This window comes from Octopus bimaculoides, chromosome 20 (assembly GCF_001194135.2).
Source record: "Octopus bimaculoides isolate UCB-OBI-ISO-001 chromosome 20, ASM119413v2, whole genome shotgun sequence".
NCBI lineage: Eukaryota > Metazoa > Mollusca > Cephalopoda > Octopoda > Octopodidae > Octopus > Octopus bimaculoides.
In genome coordinates, this window is record NC_069000.1 from 45,909,487 (window position 1) to 45,921,763 (window position 12,277).

Here is a 12,277-nt window from a genome sequence, read left to right on the forward strand (position 1 = left end):
GGGGGGGGGGCGTGAGCAAGAGGTCAGGTTTGCTAGATGCGATAACAGATACTCTCTTTCATCACAATAGCCAATAACACTTCAGCTAAGATAATAATAATAATAATAATGATATTTATGATAATTATGACAACAATAACTTGTCATTTGAATTGCATCACCAAGCACAGTGTCTCCCTCCCCTGCAGACCCTGCGTTTGCAGGTTCGGTGAGGAAGGAGTGGAGACGTTTATATTTCGGTTTTAAGAATTGGAAATATTTGGTTTAAAAGGAAAAAAAAAACAAAAAAACATTTCTTGATAAATATTATGTTTATCAATAATTATAAGGGGGTCTGGGTGGAGAGAGTAGTGAGTATAATAGGCTATGGGCCTGTGTTAATGTGTTTGTGTGTGTATACAAAGAAAGAGATTTAACCTACTCCACAGATCAGTAAATGTATAATTAACTCACACACACACACAGGCTTATATACTCACACTGCCATGTGTGTGTGTGTGTGTGTGTGTATATATATATATATATATATACACACACACACACACGCACACACTCACCCAGATACATACACACATTCACAGATATATACTCACATTGTGTGTATATGTATCTATCTATTTAGCTATCTATCTTTGTGTGTGTATGTGTATGTATATATATATATATACACACACACATACTCTGGCATATGTACATTCAATGTGTTGCATGCAACTAAAAAAATTTTTATTCGAATATATTGTGCATGTGTGTGTGTTTCGTATGTGTGTACTTGCAAGAGAGTGTGTGTGCATGTGTACTTGCAAGAGAGTGTGTACTCGCAAGTGTGTGTATGAGAAACTAAACTTTGTAAATACATTATCTTCTGCATGTAAATAATTTATGCAAAAATTTTTTAAATTAAAAAACGTTAATCTTTCGGTCGAAATAAAAAAAAAATTTCCTCACATCTGTTTTATTTATTTAATTTTTTTTATGTTGTTCACATTAACACTTTCTATTTTTTGTTCCCTGAACAATGCATTGTATATATATATAAACTGTATGTATGTTGAACAATGAAAATGAGAACTCAACACCACATTGGTGTTATCTATATATATATATATATCTATATATACACACATATATATAGATAAGTTCAAGTTGACTAGGATTTCAAATTCTTGTCATAATAAGCTCGTTATATCACCCAATTAGTGGAATAGGATAATAAATGAAACTAGATCCTACTCAACTTGAATTTTACAATAAAATATTCCGGTCAGTCAAATGTTCTGTTCTTCTTAAACTAGTTTTTAAATAATTCTTTCTTATTTTGACCCAAGGTCAGTAATTTGGAGAGGAAGGATCTCCCGTATTACATCGACTTTAGCTGTTGACTGTTGTTAGGGAGTAAGGGACTGTCTTGAGAGAAGAACCCTACCCAACTCAGGCAAGCGTTTCGACCCTTAACTTCTTACACTGTATGGAGACCAGGCCACATCTAGGTCAAGACCCTTGGGTACCCTTCTACTGATATTTTCTAACCTCTTGGACATTGGGGACTTGGAGAATATCTAGTTGGAACTCCTCTCTTTTGGCTCAGCTTTCAAAATCATACTTAAATAACAAATAACATTATTTACATTCGACAGATATTTGTCCTCATCTTGTTTGTTGTTAACACAACATTTCGGCTGATATACTCTCCAGCCTTCACCAGGTGTCTTGGGGAAATTGCAAACCTGGGTTCTCGTTCCTAAGGTATTTTTCGATATAATTATTATTATTCGGGAATCGAACTCAGAATCTAGGGGTTAGTAGCCCGTACTCTTGACCACTATGCCTGTGGGCATAGTGGTGTAGCGTTTAAGAGTGCTGGCCACTAACCCCAAGATTCCAAGTTTGATTCCAGGTAGTGACCTGAATAATAATAATAATAATAATATCGAAAAATACCTTAGGAATGAGAACCCAGGTTAGAAATTTCCCCAAAACACCTGAAGAAGGCTGGAGGGTATATCAGCCGAAATGTTGTGTTAACAACAAACAAGATGAGGACAAATATCCATCAAATGTAAATAATTTACATAATTCCTCATCTCTTAAATATAGAACTGTATCAAATAACATTGGTTGTCATGGTAACCTTTATCAGTCCCAAAAGGACGAAAGGCAAAGTTTATTTTGGCAGGATTTGAACTGAAAATGTAAATAGCTGTAAAAAAAATACTGCTAAGCATTGGGTCTGACATGCTGACCATTCTATCAGCTCGTTGCCTGAACTAGCTCTAACGTAACGGTTTCAAATTTCGGCACAGTGCCAGCAGTTTTTGAGGGGAGGGGGAAGTTGACCCAGCACTTGATTGGTTCCTGTTTTATTGATCTCGAAAGGATGAAAGGCAAAGTTGAGCTCAGAACGTAAAAATGTCCAGCATGCTAATGTTTCTGCCACCTTAACTAGCTTCGAAATAATAGCATTATTTTAACATTTACTCAAATACACACACACACACTCACTTATACATACATATATACACACACATATGCATACAGCTTTATATGTGCATGTGTATGATATAACTATTTTATCAATTTACCATTTCCAGTATGGTGACATATTGGTATTTCTGTAAAGAGAGAATCAGTATCTCATATCTTAAACCTCTTCTCTTTCCACTAATCCATTGTTTGCTGAGATTTTTAATGATCTCACCTGAAACTAATTATGTTGTTAAATGTTTTCTTTTGATCTGTGTGTGCGCGCGCGCGCATATTTTATTTGTACAAGATTATTGGCCACTCAGATTATGTGTAGAATATATTAAAGATAAAATAGTGAATGGATCCTTGTTGTATATGTAAATGGTTGAGTATTCCACAGACATATACATACCCTTGGTGTAATTTTCAGACAGACTTAGTATACAACAAGGCTGGACCTTTTAAATTTCTAATACAATCCATATGATAGGCTTCCTCACAGTTTCTTTCTATATAGAGGCATAGGTTGACTTGAAGCTGTGATGAAAGGCCCTGGCCCAAAACACTGAACAGACATGATGATCAGACAGTTAAAGTGTTTGCTTTACTATCACCAGGTCTCACATTTGATCCCAAAGTATGGATGTGTGTAATAATACATGACTCTTTATACAACACCAGCTTTGCAGCCTCATTTTGCCATCCATAAGATGACCCAAGGCACTCAGTCCACCCTGCGAAGTGGCTGGCATTAGGAAGGGCATCCAGCTGTAGAAACCATGCCAAAATTAAAAATGGAGCCTGGTGCAGCTATCTGGCTTGCCAGCATGGAAAATGGACGTTAAATGATGTTGATGATGAGATATATAGATATAGGTAGACAGACATATATGGCTTGTAAAACTGAATGTGCTTTACTCTAACAAAAGCTATTAAGCACAGATTTTGAAGTAAATTGTTATGCCTGCCCTTCTAAAAACAAAATAGACTACACACACACACACACACAGCTTACACCACTGAAATTACATAGATTATGTATTACATCAGAAAATATTCTTTTTTTTTTTTTTCTTCATTATTTGAATTTGAACATAAAACTAATTTCTTTATAAACTTCAGTTACAGCAACAGACAGTGATGGGATTTCTGATTTCAGTGAGGAATGTTTGAGCTGTTTTGACATTTCAATGTTATACATATTAACAAAATCTCATCCCTGTCACCTCACTGTTCCCTTCATGACAGTTATTACAGCTGACATCTCTGTCTTTGCTTAAATATATTTGTATAAATAACACAGGCAACTGTTTTTTTACTTGTTTCAGTCATTAGACTGCGGCCATGCTGGGGTACTACCTTGAAGAATTTTTAGTTGAATGAATCAGACACCAGCACTTCTTTCGTCTTTTAAAGCCTGGTACTTATTTGTCGGTTACTTTTTGCCAAACTGCTAAGTTATGGGGACATAAATACACCGACACCGGTTGTCAAGAGATGGTGGGAGACGATGTAATCAATTAACCAGTCCCCTAAAATTTCAGGCTTTGTGCTTACTGTAGAAAAAATTATCATTATTAGAAGTTAATGGATTAGCAGAGCATCAGAAAAAACACTTTGTGCCATTCCTTCTAGCTTTGTTCTGAGTTCAAATCCCACCAAGGTCAGCTTTAACTTTCAATTCTTCTGGGGGTCAGGCACTGAGATGAGTGTTACCTTCCCTGTCAAATTGCTGACCTTGGGGCCTAAATTAAAAACTGTATCATTACAAGAGAGAAGTGTTGTCATGGTAATGTTGAACCAAATGTTTTGCAGTATTTTCATAGTCAAAGTGAAATTAAACATCAGAGATGCTTTGCCCCTGGCAGAAACTGTTGGAACCACTCGGGTTTTGCAAATTCTTCTAAATCTATTGCAATGCTGGGAATGCTTCCATATATCGTCAGCATGTATCTCAGGGTCACATGCGTTTCGCCCCTTAGCTTGTTGTGGGGTCAATAAAATAAAGTACCGGTCAAGTACGAAGGTTGATGGTATCAACTCAGCCCCTCCCCTCAAAGTGCTGGTCTTGTGTCTAAATGAGGATTATTATTATTTCTATGTTTATCTTCTTTTTAGGGGACATGGTATGTAGGGCTATGTTCTGAGAAAATGTGACACAAAGGGTCATGGATGCTAAAAACAAACCGTCAATTCCTAATTCCCTTCTACCAAATTTTTGAAATAATATTTTATGGAAGAAATTTATTAGACAAAAATCAAACAAGATTCTTGAAATTTCAATTAAAATTAACCCACTGTTTCTCAAGCAGTTTTTTTTTTGTGGGGGTGCTAGTGATGGTGGGGGGCAACTTGTTAAGTTTAATTAAAAATATTTGTTTTAATAAGGTGGTTGGCATTAGGAAGAGCGTCTGGTCATAGAAACCATGCCAAAACTGACAATTGGAACCTGATGCAGCTCTCCAACCATGCCAGCTCCTGTCAAACCGTCCAACCCATACCAGCATGGAAAATGGATGTGAAATGATAATCATCCTTTCTACTCTAGACACAAAGCCTGAAATCTTTGGAGAGGGAACTAGTCGATTACATTGATCCCACCATTGTTTCACTGGCACTTAATTTATCGACTCCCAAAAGATGAAAGGCAAAGTCGACCTCGGTGGAATTGGAACTCAGATCGTAGTGACAGGTGAAATAGCGCTAAGCATTTCATCCAGCGTGCTAACGATTCTGCCAGCTCACCACCTCATGTTAAATGATGATGATAACGACTTTGTATGGGTTTGTAATTGTGGTTAATTTCTTAATGACCTTCACCACTTGCAGGGTGATTGATCTTAAGTAATTACCATAACTACCACAAACCCCCCACCCAACTCCACTAGCAATCTGTCTGCTTGGTAGCACCCTAACTGGTCTCATGAAAAAAAGGTTTAATACATCAACAAGTCTCACAGTTTGTAATGTGTTGACCCTAAAACTGCAGTTAGAAGAAAGGTCACCTAACCTAGAAAGTCTTTAAGCTTTTGTCTCAAACGATAAACATGTCAGTCTTTGTACATGAACACACCAGCTGTGATAGACTTGTCCGACTGTCATAACTTCACGTCATATGCTGTGAATTTATTACTCATTTTATTGTGACTGGCTACTAACCTCTTTGTTCCCACCCCCACCCTTGGTTCTTCAATGCAAACTTTCTGTTTTAAGCAGGTCTTCATTAAAACCTTCTGTCAACGTTTCATATTTATTCATTGCTAACACCAGCTTTATAATGACAAAAGTTATTGACTAAATTCTTCGTTAATTTCAAAATTAATTAAAACAAAGGCAGTGTATTTTAACAGAAATATAGTAATTAAAGGAGTTAAAGGGATCTAAATTAAGAGGTCCCATCAAAATTTTAGGTTAATTTATATTCCAAACACCGACTAAGTAATGACCCAAGTGATTTTACTAAATTCTTCATTAATTTCAAAATTAATTAAAACAAAGGCATGCAAAAGCCCCTTTCGAACGTTGGGCCTCATGGAGGCAAGGACTGAGACCATTTGCCATTATGCTGGGCTTCGAGCGTTGGGCCTCACAGAGGCTGTGACCAAGTCCATTTGGCATTATGCTGTACTTGAGAGGAAGACCCATCAAGCCAAGTAAAACCACAGTTGTGGCAGATACCGGTCTCACGCAAATGGCACATAAAAGCACCATTACACTCTCAGAGTGGCTGGCATTAGGAAGGACATCCAGCTGTAGAAACCATACCAATACAGACTGGAGTCTGGTGCAGCCTTCCAGCCTTGCCAGCCCTGGTCAAACCGTCCAACCCATGCCAGCATGGACAACGGACAGTAAATGATGATGATGAAAGGCAGTATATTACAACAGAAATAGCCTAGACATGATATCACTTCTAGACTTTTCCATTATATTTATCTTAACCTTTTTGATAACAACCCACTTGAAAGTGTCTCTGGTTCAGTAATACGAAATTCCTGTTTTAAAACGATCTAGATAAAAACCTTTCATATTAATTTATGTTCCAAATGCCAGCTTAACCCTTTCAAGCCACAACTCTGCTGTAACAGATGTGGGTACAATTGAGTCTGCATCCAGGAGATGCAAACACAACCAGGGACCCCATGGTTTTCTGTTTACAGCTTTGCTCATTGGCAGAAACATTGTTATTTGCAGCTGCGAACACAAAACCCATGTGGTCTCCACCTGCTTTAGCTTCTTTCAAGGACACTCGAATCAAATGAAACTGAGTCTGCGAAAGCATTCTCATGGATTCAACAGGGTTAATAATGACAGTTATTTTAATTATTTTCAAAAATAATTTAAATAAGTTATTTTAATTATTTTCAAAAATAATTTAAATAACTAAAGCTGTAAGGTATTTTAAGAGAAATATGGTGACAAGGGTTAATCAAATATGGTAATGAGGGTTAATTAGGTTGTTAATATGCGAGACAACTTGTGGCATTGATTTGATTCTGACACTGGAAATTCTGAGTTCAAATCCTGTTGAGGTACAATTTTGCCTTCCATCTTTGGGAGAAGTGTGGTTGGCAGTGAGATGACCCACAAAGAACCAGTCTAAAGTGATGCACTGACAGAATTGTTTACATATCAGATGAGATGCCTTGTTGTATTTGATCCAGCTCTTCAGATCCCACAACAACCAATTTAGGTGATAGACTTAACTCGTCCAGTTTAACATCACCTCCACCACTGCCATCTTGAGTACCTTTAGCAGGGTCCACTATCTTGTAAACATTCTGACCACGTCTCCCGCCCCCATACCTTTAGCGGGGTCCACTATCTTGTAAACATTCTGACCATGTCTCCCGACCCCTACTTCTCTCTCACCAGTCTCTCACCTAAAAAGTGCCATTGGCACTCCCTTTTTCCCTAATTAAGAGATTAAAGATAAAATTACACAGGAATAAAGAGTATCATACAATGTAATCATTGGGATTAAATTAATCCTCTCTTTCTCTCTGTATCCACTCTAATTCTTCTCTTCTACATTCACTTGCTCCAGACTGGCCACAGGTCATTCAGTTTTGCTGTTAACTTTAATAACTTTCACTTATTCACACAGATTTTTAGCCACTGCCCGATTCTTTTTTAATTTCACCCACATTGGGAAAACATTATTGTGACAACAGTTTTTTGCTGGTTCTCAAACAGCAACTATTTGTGTCACAAAACCCTTGGGAGAGGCATGAATGTCATTGCATCACTTCCACTCTAAAAAGTAGAATTTTTGACAATGCAACAACAAAAACAAAAGAGTAAAAGAAAATTCTAATTATGAGGCACGTAATCCCAGTGGGTTAATGAATTAAGGCTAATTAACTTATTGGGTTCGTATCTTGCTAACAGCAGTGTATGTTTGTGCCCTTGGGCAAGAAACTCAATTCTTCTTGCCTTGCGAAAATGTTTAAAAGAATGGCTTCATGCCTGATTAACTAATTAATAATTTATCTTTTTTGTACATTTTCTGATATCTTGTAAATTTAAAACTGCTAAAATTTTATTTCTGTACAGAAATTAAAATGCTAATTAAAAGTTATTAAAAAAAAGAAAAATTCTTTTCTTTATTTTGTTCACATTTTTTTCCTCAGTTTGTTTTGGTTGTCTTCAACGAGGAAGCCTCTACATGGATGCTAGAAATACCAGCCATATAATTTTCAAATCCCATTGCAAGTCTTAAAATAACAACAACAGCAACAATAAAAAAAAGGAACATATTTTTAGTGTAGTCCTAGATATACATTGTCTGCAAAAACAAGCAGGATGGTCATAGCTGGAATACCTTAGAATTATAGGCCAGTTCAAACAGGGCTGACTTAGGGAGAAATGATTACAACCCTTTAGAGTGTGGGTACTTAATAATAATTAAAAGTTCTTCAAGGTGGTACTCCAGCATGGCAGCAACCTAGTGACTGAAACAAGTTTAAAAAAAAAAAAACTGGACCATTTTACTATCTAATCGTCATCCTTTTGGGGTCGATATAATAAGTAGCACTTAAATACTGGAGTTGATGTAATCGACTGCCTGCCACCTCCTCCAAATTACTGTCCTTGTGCCCAAAGTAGAAACGATTATTATTATTATTATTATTATTATTATTAAGGTGGGGGCAAGCTGGCAGAATTGTTAGCATGTTGGGCAGAAATGCTCGGCAGCATTTCGTCAGTCTTTACATTCTGAGTTCAACTTCGCCTTTCTCCTTTCAGGGTTGATAAAATAAGTACCGAGCACCAGGGTCAGGTAATGGACTGACACATCGCTCCCCCACCAACTCTCGCTGGCCTTGTGCCAAAATCTGGAACCAATCTAAATTTATTCAGTTTCAATTGGTCCTTTGTCTCCATGGTCTCCATCACTAAAGTACAACACCAGTCTCTTAATCCAGTTCGCTTAGTTCCGTCATATATCGTGACATCCGTCTTTAAACTATTCTGTGAGGTACCAAGTGTTGTTTCAGTCTAGTGTTGCTACTTAACGTCACTATTCCAAAAATGTATAACTTCCTGGATGTGAAAGAATTTTGAAGGAAACATGTGTAAAGTAGGTTCTATGAGACCCCGCCCTCTCTCTCAATTTAAGAGTCAACCAGTTCCTGTTAGGCTTGGCTTTGCCATGTCAATAATTAACTAACAACTTTGCCAATCACTGAGAGCAATTAATTAATTAAGGCTGTGAATTGGCAGAGCTGTTAGAGCACAGAGTCTGAATAAATATCTTAAAGGATGCTGTCTAACACTCATGAGTTCTAATCCTGCCAAGGCCCACTTTGTCCCTTTCGTTCTTTCAAGGGTCAAAAAGAAAAAAAGAAAAAATCCTACTTCAGGATAATGTAAAACATCAAACCAGATGCCTTGTGGTATTCATTCTGACACTTTGCATTCTGAGTTCAAATCCTGCCATAGTCTATTTGGGTGATGGACTTAATCCCTCAGCCGGTTTAATATCACCACCAGGCACCTAGTGGGGGGGGGGCACTGTGTTGCAAACATTTGGGCTGGATTTTCTGTTATTAGGATACTTTCCCCACTCCTTTCCTTCAGCCCCAGGGGCCCTATGAAGTTTTGTGGGCACTGCCCCTCACTTTCGGTTAGAAAATGCAAAGAAAAAAGAAGAAAAAAAACAAGTAATGTGACTCACCTAACAGACGTGGTTCTGTGGTTAGGAAGATTACTTCATAAGCATGTGATCCTGGGTTCAATAACTTGGTAGATGGGAACTGGAAAAAGTCCGTCACATATATATATATATATATACTCTTTTCCTTGTTTCAGTCACTGGACTGCGACCATGCTGGAGCACCGCCTTTAGTCGAACAAATCGACCCCAAGACTTATTCTTTGTAAGCATAGAACTTATTCCATTGGTGTCTTTTGCCGAATTATTTTACCTGGAAACAAGGTGAGGGTTAACAACAGGAAGTGAATCTGCCCATAGAAAATCTGCATCAATAAATTTCAACCTTAATATGATGACGGCAACAAGCTGACAGAATCGTTAGCCAGACAAGAGAAAATGCTCGGCAGCATTTCGTCAGTCTTTATGTTCCTAGTTCAAATTCCACTGAGGTCGACTTCACCTTTCATCCTTTTGGGGTTCAATTAAACAAGCTCTTGTTGAACACTGGGAGTGATGTGATCAACTGGCACCCTTCCAGCAAATGCTGGCCTTGTGCTAAAATTTGAAATTAATATGATGACGATGGTGATGATTGTTTCTTCCATGGTAGTCATGGCAACTGATCTTTCCATTCCTGATACTCTTCGTCAGTCACAAGTCCTGACACAAATGTTACACTTCCTTATTCTTGGACTCTCTGGTGACAGGAAGCAGAATTTGAACCTAAAACACACAGAACTGGAATAGACACCACAAAGTATCAAGTCCGACGCTCTATCAATCCACTATCCTGGACTAGTTACTATATTCTATCGACCCCCTGATAGAATAAATAACAATGTTGATCTTGGCAGAATTTGAACCCAGAATGCAGAAAGTCACAACAAATACTGCAAAGTGGTTGTGTGGATACAAAGATTGGTTTGTTACCAAATGGTTTTGAGATCTATCCCACTGCATGGTACTTTGGCCAAATGTCTTCTATCGTAAACTTGGTTCCATCAATGTCTTGTATGTAGAATTAGTATTTGGAAATTACATAGAAGCCCATTGTCATCATCATCATTTAGTGCCTGTTTTCCATGCTGGCATGGGTTGGATCGTTTCACAGGAGCTGGCCAGTTGGCTCCAATTATCTATTTTGGTATGCTTTCTCCAGCTGGATATCTTTCCTAATGCCAGCCACTTACAGAGTTTTCTGCGTGCTCTTAACATGGTGCATATGTATGTGTGTGTTGTGTGTGTATCTTTGAAAATGTTCACATTTTGTGACTTCACACAAAAAAATCTTGAGTGAAAAAAAGGAAACTTTTTGACATTCCTTGCAAATGAATTATCCTGCAGCTCAGCATTTTGGCAGACAAGTGGAATCATAAAACCGTCCCTTGCTTGAGAAACAACTAAGGTTTAATGACTGGAAGGGCATCCAGCTGTGCAATAATGTCTCAACATACATTTGTTTAACTCATGCCAGCATGGAAAAAAAAGTGAATGTAGACTGAATCATCATCATTTAACATCCATTTTCCATACTGGCATGGGTTGGACAAACCAGAGACCTGCACCAGGCCCCAATTGTCCATTTTAGTATGGTTTCTACAGCTGGATGCCCTTCCTAACGCCAACCACTTTACAGAGTGAACCAAGTCTACTGGGTTCTTCTGATGTGGCACCTTTTTTACATGGTGCCAATGAAAGATATTGTCTAAAATTCTGCTAATTCAATGTGGACTGTCCTGTAGCGGTCAGTGTTAACAACCAGTACATAACTAACATCTAACATGAAGTGCCATTTCTGCCATGGTCAACATTTTACGTCCAATAGGGTTAATGTCTTGTATTGTGGTGGTCAGTGTTAATAACTTGTACATAACACCAACAAATTTGGACCATACCGTTTCCACAAAGGTCAAGTTTACTGTCGACTGGACAAGAAGTGGTCAGAATCTTTTGTTTTACTTGTTTCAGACATTGGACTGCGGTCATGCTGGGGCATTACCTTCAGGAATTTTAGTCAAATGAATTAACCCCAGTACTAACTTTGTTTTAAGCCTGATATTTATTCTATCGGTCTCTTTTGCTGAACCTCTGAGTCATGGGGACGCAAACACACCGACACTGGTTGTTAAGCAGTGGTACAGGACAAACAAACACTCAGATATATGTACGATGGCTTCTTTCACTCACGCAGCTTTGGTTGGCCCAAGGCTATAGAAGAATCCAGAACCACGTGGTTGAGAAGCAAACTTCTTACCACGCAGGAGACACACTGTAGTCAACCTGACTGGGGACTGTACCATAATGGTCAGTGTTAATGTCCTGTACAATAACACCTAACATAACGAGACAAGCATTTCCAGTCATGGTCAGCAGTTTATTGTGGACAATACAAAAGAGACGGAACATGAAATGGTCTCTTGTTTAAAGTAACAACGATGAGAGATGGAGAGAAAAGATTTTATATAAATGACTCTTAACAAGGAACGGACATGGTTTGGTCCAAGAGATTTCATGCACCATTAATGGTGATGGTTGATGCAGCATTGGAAGAAGTAGAGGAGGAGGAGGAAACAAACTTTTAATTTCTAAAGAAAGATAGCCTTGAATATTTACATAATAAAGCAGGGATGAAAGACGCAGGAAATTGGGGGG

At 37.9% G+C, this 12,277-nt stretch overlaps 1 long non-coding RNA gene across 1 annotated transcript in view; it reads right to left on the reverse strand.

Moving 5' to 3' along the window:
- Positions 1-12,271, reverse strand: part of LOC128250370 (uncharacterized) — a 12,584-nt gene extending 313 nt beyond the window's left edge. Inside the window, exon 1 of the long non-coding RNA XR_008266403.1 lies at positions 9,647-12,271. This is a non-coding gene — a long non-coding RNA (uncharacterized LOC128250370). The remainder of the gene's footprint in view (positions 1-9,646) is intronic.
- Between the last annotated feature and the right edge of the window lie 6 nt (positions 12,272-12,277).